Source organism: Lycorma delicatula, chromosome 13, assembly GCF_047948215.1.
Source record: "Lycorma delicatula isolate Av1 chromosome 13, ASM4794821v1, whole genome shotgun sequence".
NCBI lineage: Eukaryota > Metazoa > Arthropoda > Insecta > Hemiptera > Fulgoridae > Lycorma > Lycorma delicatula.
This window is the reverse complement of record NC_134467.1, coordinates 47,412,883-47,427,937: the sequence shown is the minus strand read 5'-3', so window position 1 is coordinate 47,427,937 and position 15,055 is coordinate 47,412,883. Positions and strand designations below refer to the sequence as shown.

Below are 15,055 nucleotides of genomic sequence, written 5' to 3'. Positions count from 1 at the left end.
TTTGCTGATGTTTTATACATTATAGATAAAAATGTCTAAAATTTTGTCAAATTATAGACCCCGGACCTAAAATGAAAAGAAGTATTTTGAAAATCTTTTTTTTTTATTTTAGCCCTTACTAAAGGGGGTCTTAGATTTAAAGGAAGCTTTATTTACGCATCTTTGTTAAAAAAGATTATTATAAATACTATTAGAAATTTTTTTACTTTCCCCTCTTTATAGCTATAGCTCTAAAAGAAAAAGTATTATGATCGGTCTAGTATTACAACTAAGGGCACATGCGAGTTTTCACCGGATCTTGACGTTTTGATACCTAAGGAACCCCCCCACTCCCCCAAAAAAAAGCCCACAAAAACCGGATGGAAATGTTTGCATGTTCGTGTGTCTGTTCGGTGTTTCATACCTTATATATCCAGAACTACTGGACCGATTTTGACCCAACATGGTCAGATTACTTCTATATGTCAGGGCACTGATGCCGTTAAATTTTAAACTTAAAAGGTCAAGGGGGTGAGGCTGTACAGCAAGGTCACTCTCAGTACCTCGAGATTTCGTCTAATTAAGATCAAGTTTTTCTTAGACACATTTGTTAACGATTAAAAAATAACAATATTTTAAATTAGAAAATTGCACCCCGCCCCAAAAAAATGCTTTAAACTACTAGCGGTTAAATTAAATAAAGGAGTAATATTTAAAATGTAAAAAATTTATTCGGTCTGGCCGGGTCTCGAACTCTATCGTCCGGTCGACTCCGGTACCTGGTGCGTTAAGCCTTGAGGCTATACCAGTATATCCATGTAGAAGCGAAATTTGTTCTATCTAAGTCGGGAAATAACATTAGTTTATTTAATGCCGACCGTCGCCGCTAGTACCGCCACAACCGAGCGAATTAAATACGGTTGCGCACTCGCTTTTGTTGCAATCATCGAAATAAATAGACGAAAAAATATTACGTTTAAATAAGATTATAAATATTTAGAAAAAAATAACCTACAGTCGGTAGGGCTTTTAATTTATTCCTCACCTCTAAAAACTTTTTCTGTTTTTTTTTTTTGTTTTTAAGACTAAATCTTTACATTTTTAATATTAAAAAAATAAATATTTTTCTTTGTCACTTTAAGGGCAAATAAATTTAAATAGTTTTGGCTTTTGATATATACTCCAGATCCAAATTAAAACTAATTTTTTTTCTACCGTGAAAGTTACACTTCAGTTTTTTTTCAATATTTTTAAAATAACTTTTTTTAAAATTATTTTTAAGTATTTTTTCTTTATAAAAATCTTTTCTACTAAATTCCCCCCCCCTTCATAGAATAAGGAAGTTCAAAAAAAGAGTTCGTAAAATCAAAACATTTTAATTTTAAATTTAAATATTATGATATTTAAATCTTATTTTCGGTATTATTATAATCAATAAATAAACCCTACTATAGGGGGGGGGGCGCAAAATTTAAAAAAATTCGGAAATTTATTTTTGTTACTTATATTTTAAAGTTTATTATAGAAATAAAACTATCAATGATTGAACTGAAACTGAAAAACTGTGCATGATTTGACTGACGTAGTTGAGAAAATCGTGTAATACATGTACATACCAGCTTTTTACAAATATAAATAAATAATAGTTTACCATAATACGGATTCATCTCCATATCCGTATATAATTCAGGATGATCCATTGCAAAAGTAATAACAAAAACTGTTAAAAAAACAATAAAGAAAAATTCCACTCGTTTCATTGATGTACAATTAACAAGGTGTTATCCTGGTACCAATAAACAGCTCGGAGACCGGTTCGGATATGAATTCAAACTACATTTATTTTTTTTAATATTAATACTAAACAAATAAGATATTTCTATTTTTATACAGCCTATAGCACTTAAACCGCAAGTCAATTGTAATATAAAATATAAGGATGTGGTTTTGTCTTTTAATATGATGAAATACGTTGAATAGATAAATATGTGTCGCTTATTCTTCCTTGTACGAAGTAGGTCATGGCATGTTGACCATCCATGAATCCATTTTGACTTTTTTCGACGTGATGTCTGTACGTACGTATATAATTCGCATAACTCAAAAACTATTAGCCGTAGATGTTGAAATTTTTGATTTAGGACTGTTGTAATATCTAGTTGTGCACCTCCCCTTTTGATTGCAATCGACTGGAATAAAAGTATCCAGCAAATTCCAAAATTCACAAAAAATTGGATTTTGGAGTTTTTCTTAAATGCAGTATTAAGAGAGCTTTTCAACGATATATCATAAGTGAAGTGGTACTTATTTTCATCGGTTCCATAGTTTTAGACAAATAAAATTTTAATTAATGAAAGATTTGGATCTTACAAGGGAAGGCACATCGGTTTGAATCAGACTTCATCTCCTTTTTTTTAACTTTTTTTTATTTAAATTTACTGATTTATTAATAATTATTAAACCATGAATGTAAAAATATTTTTACAATAATTAATTATTCAATAATAACAAAAAAAAAACCGCAAGGGATAAGTGAAATAAAATTTGTTGTACTTTTAATAATATGTAAATGTAATATATTTGGTGAAACACCTGATTATTTAATATTAATTGAAAATTATAATTTAAAATCGTATTATTTTTATATTTTCTAGTTTAATTTTTTAAAATTATTCTGGAATTTCTGTTTAATTTTATCTACATTAAAGTTAACTTCAGAGCGACTGAAAAATAGATCCTCACAAGAACAATATATACGCTGAGTAATACATGCCCGATCTTTAATAAATTGCAACAACTTGTCTTTTAGTTCATTACTCCTCTGAAATTGTGGGAAAATATTCTCCCTAAGTCAGAGTTGATCATCATTTCGTTTATTTGTTTTTTATTGCCGATCATTTCTTCGCTGTTTGATTTGATATAAATATTGTGATGTTAATTTGTGCATACGTTCTCTAGTTTCAGCGATTGTGTAACTGTCCGCTTTATTAAGAATTTGGAAGATGGTATTTCACTTTCAAATGAAATAAGTTTAAATGAAGTGGAGCAAAATATGTGTATATGTAATTTAATAGGCGTACAAGGAAGTCATGTAGTGTGAAAAACATAATGTTGGATACTATAGAAAACGTAAAGTATTTACATACTTGTAAAGTATGTAAAGTTACATACAACTTTTAATAGTTGTAAGTGTTGTAAAGTATTTAATAACGGTAAATTTTTTCCCTTTTTGTTTTAAAATTTCACCACGTAAGTTTGTGCGTGAGAATTATTAATTTAATTTTGTAGCATATAAAAAACCCAAATCTGACCCGGATTCAAACCCGGAACCTCCGGATAAATACCCGAGATGCTTCCGCTACGAAGATCAACAAATATATTTTAACAATATATTTCTGAATTTTTCTTTTAACAATCTAACGAAATATAATGAGATTTATCTAAAAATATATTCATATATTCAACTTATATACATGTATTTTATCTACGGTGTTGGAGATGAAGTCTGATTCGAACCGACGTTCCTTCCGCTTGTAAGAACCAAATATTTTAATAATTAAAATTTAATTTCTCTATAACTCCGGAACCAATGAAAATTATATACAGTTGAGTACCTCTCAATCGGGGCTTATTGTTGCAGTTAAGAAAATGACCAAAATCCAATTTGTTTTGGATTTTTGGAAGGTGCACATCTACATGTTACAAAAGTTCTAAATCCAAAATTTCAACATGCTACGGTTAATCGTTTTTGAGTTATTCAAGATACATACGTACGTACAGACGTCTTGCCGAAACTAGTCATAATGGATTCAGGGATGGTCAAAATGGATATTTCCGTTGAAATCTGAAAAAAGAAATTTTTCGCGATGACAATACTTTCTTTACTTCATACAAGGAAATAAAAATAACAATTAAGTTCAACAAATTTTAACTGAAAGAACAAATGATGACATGTTATATTTTAAGTTTCCACATTTATTATAAGTAATAAAAATACCTTAATATATATATCTATATATACAGTTTATACATATATATATATATTTATATATATATATATATATGTATAAACTTTTGATAAATAAATTCCCGAAATAATAATAATAAACAAGATTATTTTATTAAAAAATTGATAAACTAATTTAAACAATTAAAGAAAAATTTCAGTTTTGTCCGCCAAGTAGAAATTTTAACAAATATTCTGCAACAAAAGTTCTTTTTTTACTTGTTACAAGAATTGTAATACCTAAATCTTATATTATTTTTGACCCTGATCGCAAATACATCTGGTTTCATTTTATTTCTTTTTTGTGTAAAAAAAAAAGGTCATCGACGCTAGTAAAGGTTGGAGCACAGGAAACGCATATTTTTCACTACTGAATTACTTCGGTTGTTTTAATTATTGAAAATGACGTTTTTCATTAAATAATAATATTTTTAAGACATTTTTGAAATCAACATACCTTAATCAGTTCCGGAAAATAATGTCAGTAAGATGATGTCCTTGTCGGATGTAAATTCAAAGCCTCTTTTCAGAGCTCTTCACGGCTTTCTCCAACATTTCATTCGACACAAAGAAATTTATAAAGAGTAAGAAAAAAATGAAAAATTTTTATTTTTACAATTAAAAAAGGAGGAAATTAAACCCGAGTCTTACCATAAATAATCGATTTTATGAACAAAAATAATCAAATAAATAAAATAATATATATTTTGCATATATCAACATATACGCGATATATAGATAAATAATAAAATCATGGCGTTTCTTACAACTTTGTCGGTAAGAGGCGACGAATTCAATGAACTGTAAACGTACAGTTCTATACATGACGTAACCTAACAATGAAATGAAAATGGGCAAAAAGGTGTGAAAACATTATATTTTAGTTCAATTAGATTTGTAATAAAGAATACTTTCAAAAAATATCTCGAATTTTTTAATTTGACAACTATTTTTTCCATTTGATTAACGGCGGGACTCGAATATAACATTTTATTCGTTATTTAATGTACCTTTACAAATCGCGTCGTTACATAGTAATAATTGATAGGTAACGTACAAAAATTTGATAGTATACTTGAAATAATAAAATTTTAAAGAAAATATACTACAGCTTGTTTTAATAGTAAATGCTCTTATGTAAATGAAAGTACTGAAGATAAAACAATTTTTTAATTCCCATCACTTCTTTAAAACAAATTAAAAGTATTAATTTACATACGATTACACTAGTTTTATTAAAAAAGGAATAAATAAAACAAAAATACATTCGATTAGTAAAATAGAATTTAAAGATAAAAATCGAGGGTTATACTTACAAAGTAGTAAGTGCAATATTACATTACGGATTTTCGATTCATGAGGGTTATATTAAAAGAAAAAATATGAAGTGAATGATATGACTATCAACAAAAAAAAAATTGGCCGTGAAATTCAATTTGTTTGTTCTAAGGCAATAAATTTTAATAATCTATATATATAAAGATGAATGTTTGTCTGTCTGTATGTCTCTTATGCCTTCCTAAACCGTTCATCCGATAGCGATGAAACTTTGGGGAACGGTTGGACGCATGCCAGAGAAGGTTTCTGAATTAGTTTGGACCTCGCTAGGTGGCACTGGCGTCGAGATATTTCGAAAAATTGTATTTATGGTCCGATTTGCCTCGTATTCAGAATACATGTTGCTTACATAGAAAGAATTACGATACGAACCGATTTGGTTCGTATTCAGAATATACGTGAAAAGAAATATTTTTGCAAAAACTATACCCGCTAGGTGGGGCCGGTGTCGAGATATTTACCAAACAAACAAACAAACTTTTTTATTATATATATATAAAAGGCATATTCGTATGTGTGTCCGCTAAAGACCGAAAAACTAATGGAACGATTTACGCGCGAACAAAAGGAGAAAAGCGAAAACGGGGAAAGAGGAAAAGGTGGAAAGAGAACAGGGAAAATCGTGAAAGGGTAAGAAGGAAACTGGGAGAGGGGCGAGGGAGAAGGGCGAAAGGAAGAAGTTGGAAAGGGAATAGGGGAAGCAGAATAAGTGAAACGTAAAATTTGTGAAATTCCGTAATGTTCAGTTTTTTAATTTTTTTATCAAATTTTCAATTGTGTTCATTTAAACTCTCTCTCTCTCTCTATATATATATATATAACAATAGCGAAGCATTGCCGGGTAGACATGTACTAAGGAATCGTGATTTTCCGGTAGTGATCGGTACATTTCGGTGCTAAGTTCAGGGGGACACATACAAATGCCGTTTAGTTGGGTATTAAACTAAAAACCCCGATATTGGTTTTGAAACAAACCGTATTATACGTAATGTAATTGTACTGTAACAACATAATAATCTGAGTTGAATAGAAGTTACAGATAATAATAATTAAGAGAACAGAATAATAAGATTTTTCATTCGGGAAAGTGTTACTAGACATTTCATTCATTACTGGTTTTATATAAAAATAAATAGCTATTACTTGTAAAGTAATCGATAATCCCATACGCGTCGGTCCAAAATACTTGATACAAACGGGAAAATGGTCTTATACTTTCTCAATGATTAGGGGGTACACCAATGATAGATGGTGTCTACCAAAGATATGGCCTCTTTATGGATTATCACACTGGAGTGTTATGTTCTAAAATGATATACCGCATAGTTATTTAATAAAATAAAGTGACATAAATTAAAGCAATTTATTGACAATTCTTAAGGAAAAGCGAAAGAAATATAAATACACACACACACACATATATATATATATATATTAATCTAGTTTTATTAATTTTATCTTTTTCCCTTTCATTGGTTAATAGATTAAATATTTTTTATTCCGATTTAGGAAGGGAAGTTCGATTCTGAAAAAGAAAAAAAAAAACAAATATTAGTAAAAAAAAAAAAAAATTTACCCACCTTCCGATAAAATATAATTTTCTGTTGTTGGTAAGGTTTCATTTAACAAGAAAAATTACATCAATTAAAATTATACGAGTATAGTAAAAAAAATTTAACAAAAAAAAATAATAAAATAAAAAACCCACATGTTTTTTGAAAAATATTTTATAAAAAAAAACCATATAACCAACGTTTTTTTTCCACTCAACCCCCCCGAGCCGGATCCACACCAAAGCAAAGCACGGCCCAGGGAGTTGTCTACTCAAACGGGCCTCCCCGTCCACCGGTCATAAGTCTAATCCGACAGTTCAGCCCGCCGGTTATATCTTTTCCTGCCTCTAACCCCTGAAGCCTGTACCCAAGCCCGACTATGTCGTTCCTGGACCCCACCCCAGAAGCCGGGACTCGGTCTTGAAGCCATGCTTCTAGTAAGAGTACCCTGTGTAGGGCGCTTACACCTGGTATCGATATTTTTCGTGAAGGGATGAGAGGGTCCCACTGCGTCATCATTCCCGCCCGTCCGTGAAAGCACAGACGAACGGCAGCCCGCAGGGGGCCGTCCCTCAACCCCTCGAACTATAATCAACTTACACACTATTAAATAAACTGCTGAAAATGTCCTACGCCATAGCAGATACAACACTCTGCCAAACGAACAATGTTTCTTAGGTTTTCCGTATTTCAACAGGTTGTTTTGTATTACTTTTACCTCAATAAGAATTATAATACCTAACTCTTGTCGTATTACACCATTATTCATTAAAAAAAAATCCGATTGTTTATTTTTGAAAGATCTTTGCTTTTGTAATATTGAAAATTTTGTGTCATTTATTACCTAGTTGAAATCTCGTACATTATTTCTTTTAATAAACTTTAAAATTCTTACGTCTGTATTTAGTTTGTTACTTTTTCATACCATTTTATTCAAAATAAAATTCTTTCTAAGTTATTTTAAAACTTTTACGTATTTATTACCCGTTTAATACTGAAATTTTACGCTAAACATAAAACAATATGCTTTTCGACCGCAACCTTTTGACTCGAGAAACCTGGGGTGATTTTGCGAAAATTATTTAAAAATAGTTCTTGAACCTATTTTTTTTTGTTTTTTAATTTTTTCAAGAAATATTTCATATATGTAGTCCCAGAAGAACAGTCTGTCTTTATTAATTTTACCGAAGGTGCAAAAATCAAGGCGAAATCTTTCGCCAGCTGACACTCGCTAAAGAATCGTTTCTGAACCTATATTAACATGAATTTTCTTCTTTATTTTTACCAGTAGAGCATCCTGTCTATTTTTCTGTTTAACCTGTGGAACCACCGTAAGGTATTACTTCAGAGGATGATATGTATGAGTCTAAGAGACGTCTAGTCTTGTACAGTCTCAGGTCGATCGTTTCTGAGATGTGCGGTTAATTGAAACTCAACCACCAAAGAACACCGGTATCCACGATCTAGTATTCAAATCCGTATAAAAGTAACTGCCTTTAATAGGATTTCAACTTTAGAACTCTCGACTTCAGAATCAGCTGATTTTGTTTTGATTAAAAAAAAAACTGATTAGATTCCTAAAAATATAATTCGAACAATTTATTATCTCTTAATCATATTACTAAGGTTCTACCAATAACATTATGAAATATAAATTAACTTTTTCTTCATGCGTGTTTAAACTATTAGTCTAAAACAGATGGTTTTTATATATTAATGGCTTTAACAATATTACTTGAAATCGATGAAAATAATTATAAATTGAAAACGATTCTATATAATAAATTAAAACGAGCATAAATTCATAACGACTCGACCGATCTTCATCAAATTTTCACAAGCACAACTTCATGTAAAATACTACAGGATAACTAATTTTCAATCAAATTAATATAGTTTTGAAGATTTTCGAGCCAAAAAGTTTTATAAACAGGTCTCTATATAAAAGGGGAAAAATCTAAATCTATAAAAGGAAAGACAATTATCAGATAGTCAGCAAATTCTTAAAAATTTGCTGAATATTTGGTAATTTTGTCAAAAGACATCTTTCTTTCAAAATATAAATTCAAATATACCGTTTATATTTCTGAAAATAAAATTCCAATATAAGTAAAAAGGTATTTTCGTACTCATCATACCTCAAATCGTAAAGTAAATTCGTTTTCACTCCCCTTCAACATACGACTGAAATTCACACAGTAGTTTTCATAAAAAATGTTGATAAAAAAATTATTAATATTTAAAAAAGGTATAATATAATTGAGGTTAAATATTTTACGTTAACTTATATAGATGAAATTGAAAAAAAAAATTACCGTATCAGGAACTTCTAATCGAACAGGAGGTAATGGCGGTCCTTTGTTTCCAAAAACTGAACACGTACCGAATATAGAGCCACAACTACCAAAACGGAACTTAGCACGTCGAATTATCCTTTCATCTGAAAAAAATGTGATCGTAAAAAAAATAATGTTGAGTTAAATAAATTTTAACTGAAATAATTAAGCATTTAATGTATTTGTTATTTTATTTTCCACGTATATCCTGAAAGAGCGAATAACAAAAAAGTATTGTGTTATAAACTCGTCTTCCACCGGACGAAGAGAAACGCACCGACGTGTTCCTTCTGTGAGTGTAAAGATACTCTAGGACACACCTAATTCAAGTGCGAAAGGAGGACGGACGGGAAATCCCAATGCTGTCTGGAAGGTGTAATCAGATGGATGTAAGAATCTATTAGAGTTGGCCGACGAGATTTCTTGGATGGCGGTCACCACCTTAGCCGAAAGCCTGTTGAGGGTAGATATGGTAAAAGAACATCAGTAAGGATAATCGTCAGCAGTGTGTATGGAGAGGGCATCACCCTGGTTAAGGAAGGAGTTGGAAGCCTCTCGAGGTCGTCACTGCTGCTGACATTCCCAGGATTCTCCGACTAATTAACGAAGATCCGCAAGCTGTACGGCAGCCTGTAAGTTATGCCGTAAGCCAGGTATCCGGACTGCTGTACAAAAGCGGAAGGTGTTTTTAGTGGGCCCCGCATTATGCGGAAAACTACACACACCTAGTAGCGCGGGCTGCTACTAATTTTTCTTCCTCCTACCGAAAAAAAAGAAAAAGATATCGTATACTCTGAAAAACTAGAAAATATAAACTTCGTTATTCCGCCGTTTTGAATGGAAAAAAGTGTACAAAACTGTTCTTTAAATCATTTTTCTCGTTTTCCTGAGAACATTAACATTAAGTGCCCATAATTGCTATTATTATTTTTAAAAAAACTGAATATTCTATACCTACACTTCCCGTCCACAAAAGCGGTAAAATGTTTTTTTTTTTTTTTTTTATTACTAAAAGACACAATAATTGATTAGAAATTATCTTCAATATTTCAAATCTCCATCTTAAAAAATTTCAAAAATTAGAAAAAAATGTGGTAGAGGTGATCATATTAAGCGCAATAACAAACTAGAAACCTGACAACATAAATATCAGGTATTGCCTGGTATTGGTTATTTTTTTATATAGTGTTAAAATAATTATATATAAAAATGTTACCGAAGATTTATTATTTATGGTGCGGGGGGGAGAATAAACGTTATTTATTATAATAAAACTTCATCGTTTGAAGTTTTATTATAAAATTAATATTATATATATTTTTTCTTTTGTCTTCAGTCATTTGACTGGTTTGATGCAGCTCTCCAAGATTCCCTATCTAGTGCTAGTCGTTTCATTTCAGTATACCCTCTACATCCTACATCCCTAACAATTTGTTTTACATATTCCAAACGTGGCCTGCCTACACAATTATCCCTTCTACCTGTCCTTCCAATATTAAAGCGACTATTCCAGGATGCCTTAGTATGTGGCCTATAAGTCTGTCTCTTCTTTTAACTGTATTTTTCCAAACGCTTCATTCTTCATCTATTTGCCGCAATACCTCTTCATTTGTCACTAGATCCACCCATCTGATTTTTAACATTCTCCTATAGCACCGCGTTTCAAAAGCTTCTAATCTTTTCTTCTCAGATACTCCGATCGTCCAAGTTTCACTTCCATATAAAGCGACGCTCCAAACATACACTTTCAAAAATCTTTTCCTGACATTTAAATTAATTTTTGATGTAAACAAATTATATTTCTTACTGAAGGCTCGTTTCGTTTGTGCTATTCGGCATTTTATATCGCTCCTGCTTCGTCCATCTTTAGTAATTATACTTCCCAAATAACAAAATTCTTCTACCTCCATAATCTTTTCTCCTCCTATTTTCACATTCAGTGGTCCATCTTTGTTATTTCTACTACATTTCATTACTTTTGTTTTGTCCTTGTTTATTTTCACGCGATAGTTCTTGCGTAGGACTTAATCTATGCCGTTCATTGTTTCTTCTAAATCCTTTTTACTCTCGGATAGAATTACTATATCATCAGCAAATCGTAGCATCTTTATCTTTTTACCTTGTACTGTTACTCCGAATCTAAATTGTTCTTTAACATCATTAACTGCTAGTTCCATGTAAAGATTAAAAAGTAACGGAGATAGAGAACATCCTTGTCGGACTCCCTTTCTTATTACGGCTTCTTTCTTATGTTCTTCAATTGTTACTGTTGCTGTTTGGTTCCTGTACATGTTAGCAATTGTTCTTCTATCTCTGTATTTGAACCCAAATTTTTTTAAAATGCTGAACATTTTATTCCAGTCTACGTTATCGAATGCCTTTTCTAGGTCTATAAACGCCAAGTATGGTATATTTAAACATCACAAAAAACATTTAAAAATCAAAAATTCGTTTTTTTCTTCCCCACCTTCATAAGGAGCTCCCATTAGATTTTTTTTATTTTTCTACATTTAAAATCTTAAACGGAAGAATATAAACAAAATTCCACTAAAAAATATTCAATCAATAAAATGTTACCTACTAATATTTTTAGGGTGGTTAGGGGGTGAATTATAAAGAAAGTTTAATTTAATATTATTACTAAAAGTCTATTATTTAAGCATTTAATAATTAAAAGTGTAAAAAAATCGTAAATATTTTGAAAAATTAAAAAAAAAAATTGGTTCTTTTATGTCCAATATTGCTCACAAATTATTATTTTTTTGTTCGATAAATTAATCATCCGATAAAAAATCACTTGTTGAGACGCAACGATAAATAATGTGCTACATCTAACTTATGGCGTCGATTTATCGATTATTAATGACATATCGACAGCGTTAACGAGTAATATGAAGAAATTTAGTCGTCCGAATTTGCAAGAGACCGTAAAACATCGTGTAATGCGATGCACGTATACAGAATTATAAAATTTCCACTGAACCTAGCCGTGCTGATTACGATATCTATATAATAAATATTGGGTGTGAAAGATTTAAGACGAGATATATCGATTTTTGATCATTTTTATTAACGGTGCCCTACAGAAGACCATATAACATCATCTACCGTGACGCATTTACATACAAAATCAGGATTCCCACTGTACCTAGCCGGCGGACGCCGAAAACTTTTTTCCACTTTTCAGACCGATTTTTTGTACCTAAAAAATTTTTTTCAAAATCACGGTACCGCCGCGAAAAACAGCTACGTCGATTGTAAAAAGATTTATTTCAAGGGATTAATAAAACAAAAATTACACGCGAAAAAATATTTAAAAAATATGTATCGGTTGATGAATAACCTCCTTTTTTGAAGTCGGTTAAAAAGTTTGTAAAATTTTGAGAAATTTGATGCCGAAAAATGAAAACTATTGAACTACGATGTGAAGAAAGTAAAAACAATAAAGATTTCATACGAAAATATAAAACAAAGACGCTTTTAAACGTTACTTTTGTTAATCTAAAAGCGAATGTATGTTTGTTTGTCCCGTATGAGTTCTTATACAATTTATTCGACAACGATGAAACTTTGGTGAGTTGTGAGCACGCCCGCGAAACTGTTTAAATTAGTTTGGACCCGCTAGGTGACGCTGGGGTTGTAATATTTGGAAAAATTGTATTTACGGATCGATTTGGGTCATATTCAGAATATATATTAGTTACGTGAAAAAAAATATTTTTACGAAAAAGGGAAAAAGAGAAAACAAAAGAATTGAAAAGGGAGAAAATGTAAAAACAAAAAGTTGGAAGTAGAAGAACTGATGAAGAGGGAACGGTTAAATCTTGTGAAGTTTCGTAACGCTTAGTTTTTTAATGTTTTATCAAACTTTCAATTATGTTAATTTAATCTATATATATATATAAATTGATAGATTTGAGTATATATAGGAAATTTGAAATATATTGAGTATATTTGTGTATTTTGATTTGAGAATAATAGATAAGCATTGGCGGGCCTGGTAGTTACTGATGAGTGGTTTGTTACACTGCTTACTTGATATATTTTAAACGCGTTAAATAATATATTCTATTGTCTTAATAGAATAATTAAAGTATCTATGAATTCGACTTAAGATTTTGTATTAACTTACCGTTTTGTTGATTGATGTTCTCGCTATCCTTTGTAGGAAAAGCCATTGTAGTACTATAAATAACTGCGATTATTGTTATCAGCGCAAACAACTGAATTCTTGCCGTTTTCATTTTTCAATATAAGCAATAATCTTGTCTTCTTATTAATAAAAAGTGAGACCGAACAAAATCACTTTTTTATAGAAAAACATTAAGGAAATCTGATTAAAAAAACAGCGTTATCGTAAAATAACAACAGATAATTTAGGTAAAGGATGTGGTATCCGAACTGAATAATATATTCTTTGGTCGGAAATGTTTATAATTTACGTGAAATGAGTGTACGACATATGTGTTTAATGTACCGACGGTCGGCACTAACTAAACTAATGTAATTTCACAACTTACATAAAACAAATTTTGCTTATCGGTCGGCAGACTGGTGTAACCGCGAGGCTAAACGCACCACATACCGAGTTGGCCGGGCGATCAAATTCGAGACCCGGCCACAACGAGTTATTTTTTTACACTTTAAATATCATTAATTTATTTAATTCTACCGCTCCCTTATGACGTCATAACATTTTATAGCATTTTTGGGGTGGCGGTGCTATTTTACAAAAATAATTTTTTTTTCTCAAATATTGTTATTTTTTAATCGTTATCATATGTGCCTAAGTAAAATATGACCTTAATTAGGTGAAATCTCAACATACTGAGGTTAATTTTGTTCTACAGCCTCGCTTCCATGAAGTGAGGCTGTGGAACAAAACCTTTTAAGTTGAAAATTAAACGGCATCAATGCCCCATATATACGTAGAAGAAATATGACCGAATTTCGTCAAAATCGGTCAAGTAGTTCTGGAGATATATGTTGATTATGGTAGATATTGAAAACGCTTTCAATATTATAGGTTGCAATGCTAGTTTAGACTTATTGGTGGACACGAACATCTCTCCTTTCCTGATCTTACTGATTCAACAGGACTTGACAGATAGGGAGATGCTGATCACCTCCGAAGAGTGTGAGGAGGTCGTCATGATTATGGAGAAAGGCCTCAGGGGTCAATTCTGAGTCCTCTATTATGGAATATGGCATATGACGGCCTCCTTGGCGTTGAGGTCCCGGCAGGGGTGCGGTTATTTGCCTATGCGGATGGCCTCGCGATTATGGTGACGGGAAGGAGCTATAGTGAGGCTAAAATCCGGTTCAACCGAGTTCTGGTTAGGACTGGTTAACGGTTAGAGGGCTCAAGGTTGCACCTCATAATTCTAAAACGATCCATCACGACGGGATGGAAGAAGATCCCGAGGATCTCCGTTGGATTGGAAGAAACAGAAGTGAGAGAGAAACATCGGAGAGAGTGAGGTACTTTGTGTCTGGATGGATCGTACGAGGGGGTTCAAGGTGCATATTGATGTGTTGTGCAAGAAAGCGGAAAAGGTGTCATCGGGGGTCTCTAGGTTGATGGGTTACGTCGGTGGCCCCAGAACTTCCAGGAGAAGACTGATAGCGTCCACCGTAGTTTCGGCAATCTTATACGCAGCTCCGGTATGGTTTCGAGTTGTGAAGGTTAAAGCGTAATTGTACTAAGATACACAGCACTTATAGAAGACTTGCGCTGCGTATGGCAAACCTGCATGGCATACCGAACTGTGTCGCTTGAGGCCGTCCTCGTGATATCCGGTAGGGCTCAGATTGATTTGCTGGCGGAGGAGCGGGAAGATAGA

General features: G+C 31.9%; 1 protein-coding gene across 9 annotated transcripts in view; it reads right to left on the bottom strand.

The window, feature by feature from the left end:
* Window positions 1-15,055, bottom strand: part of LOC142333864 (uncharacterized) — a 782,720-nt gene that overhangs the window by 136,218 nt on the left and 631,447 nt on the right. The window contains exon 1 of one of the 9 annotated variants that reach the window (XR_012758730.1): window positions 1,631-1,807. The exons of the other annotated variants lie outside the window; for them this stretch is intronic. The gene's annotated coding sequence lies outside the window, so the exon portion shown is untranslated. Of the gene's footprint in view, window positions 1-1,630; window positions 1,808-15,055 lie in introns of those variants that run through there. 9 annotated transcript variants of the gene reach the window in all.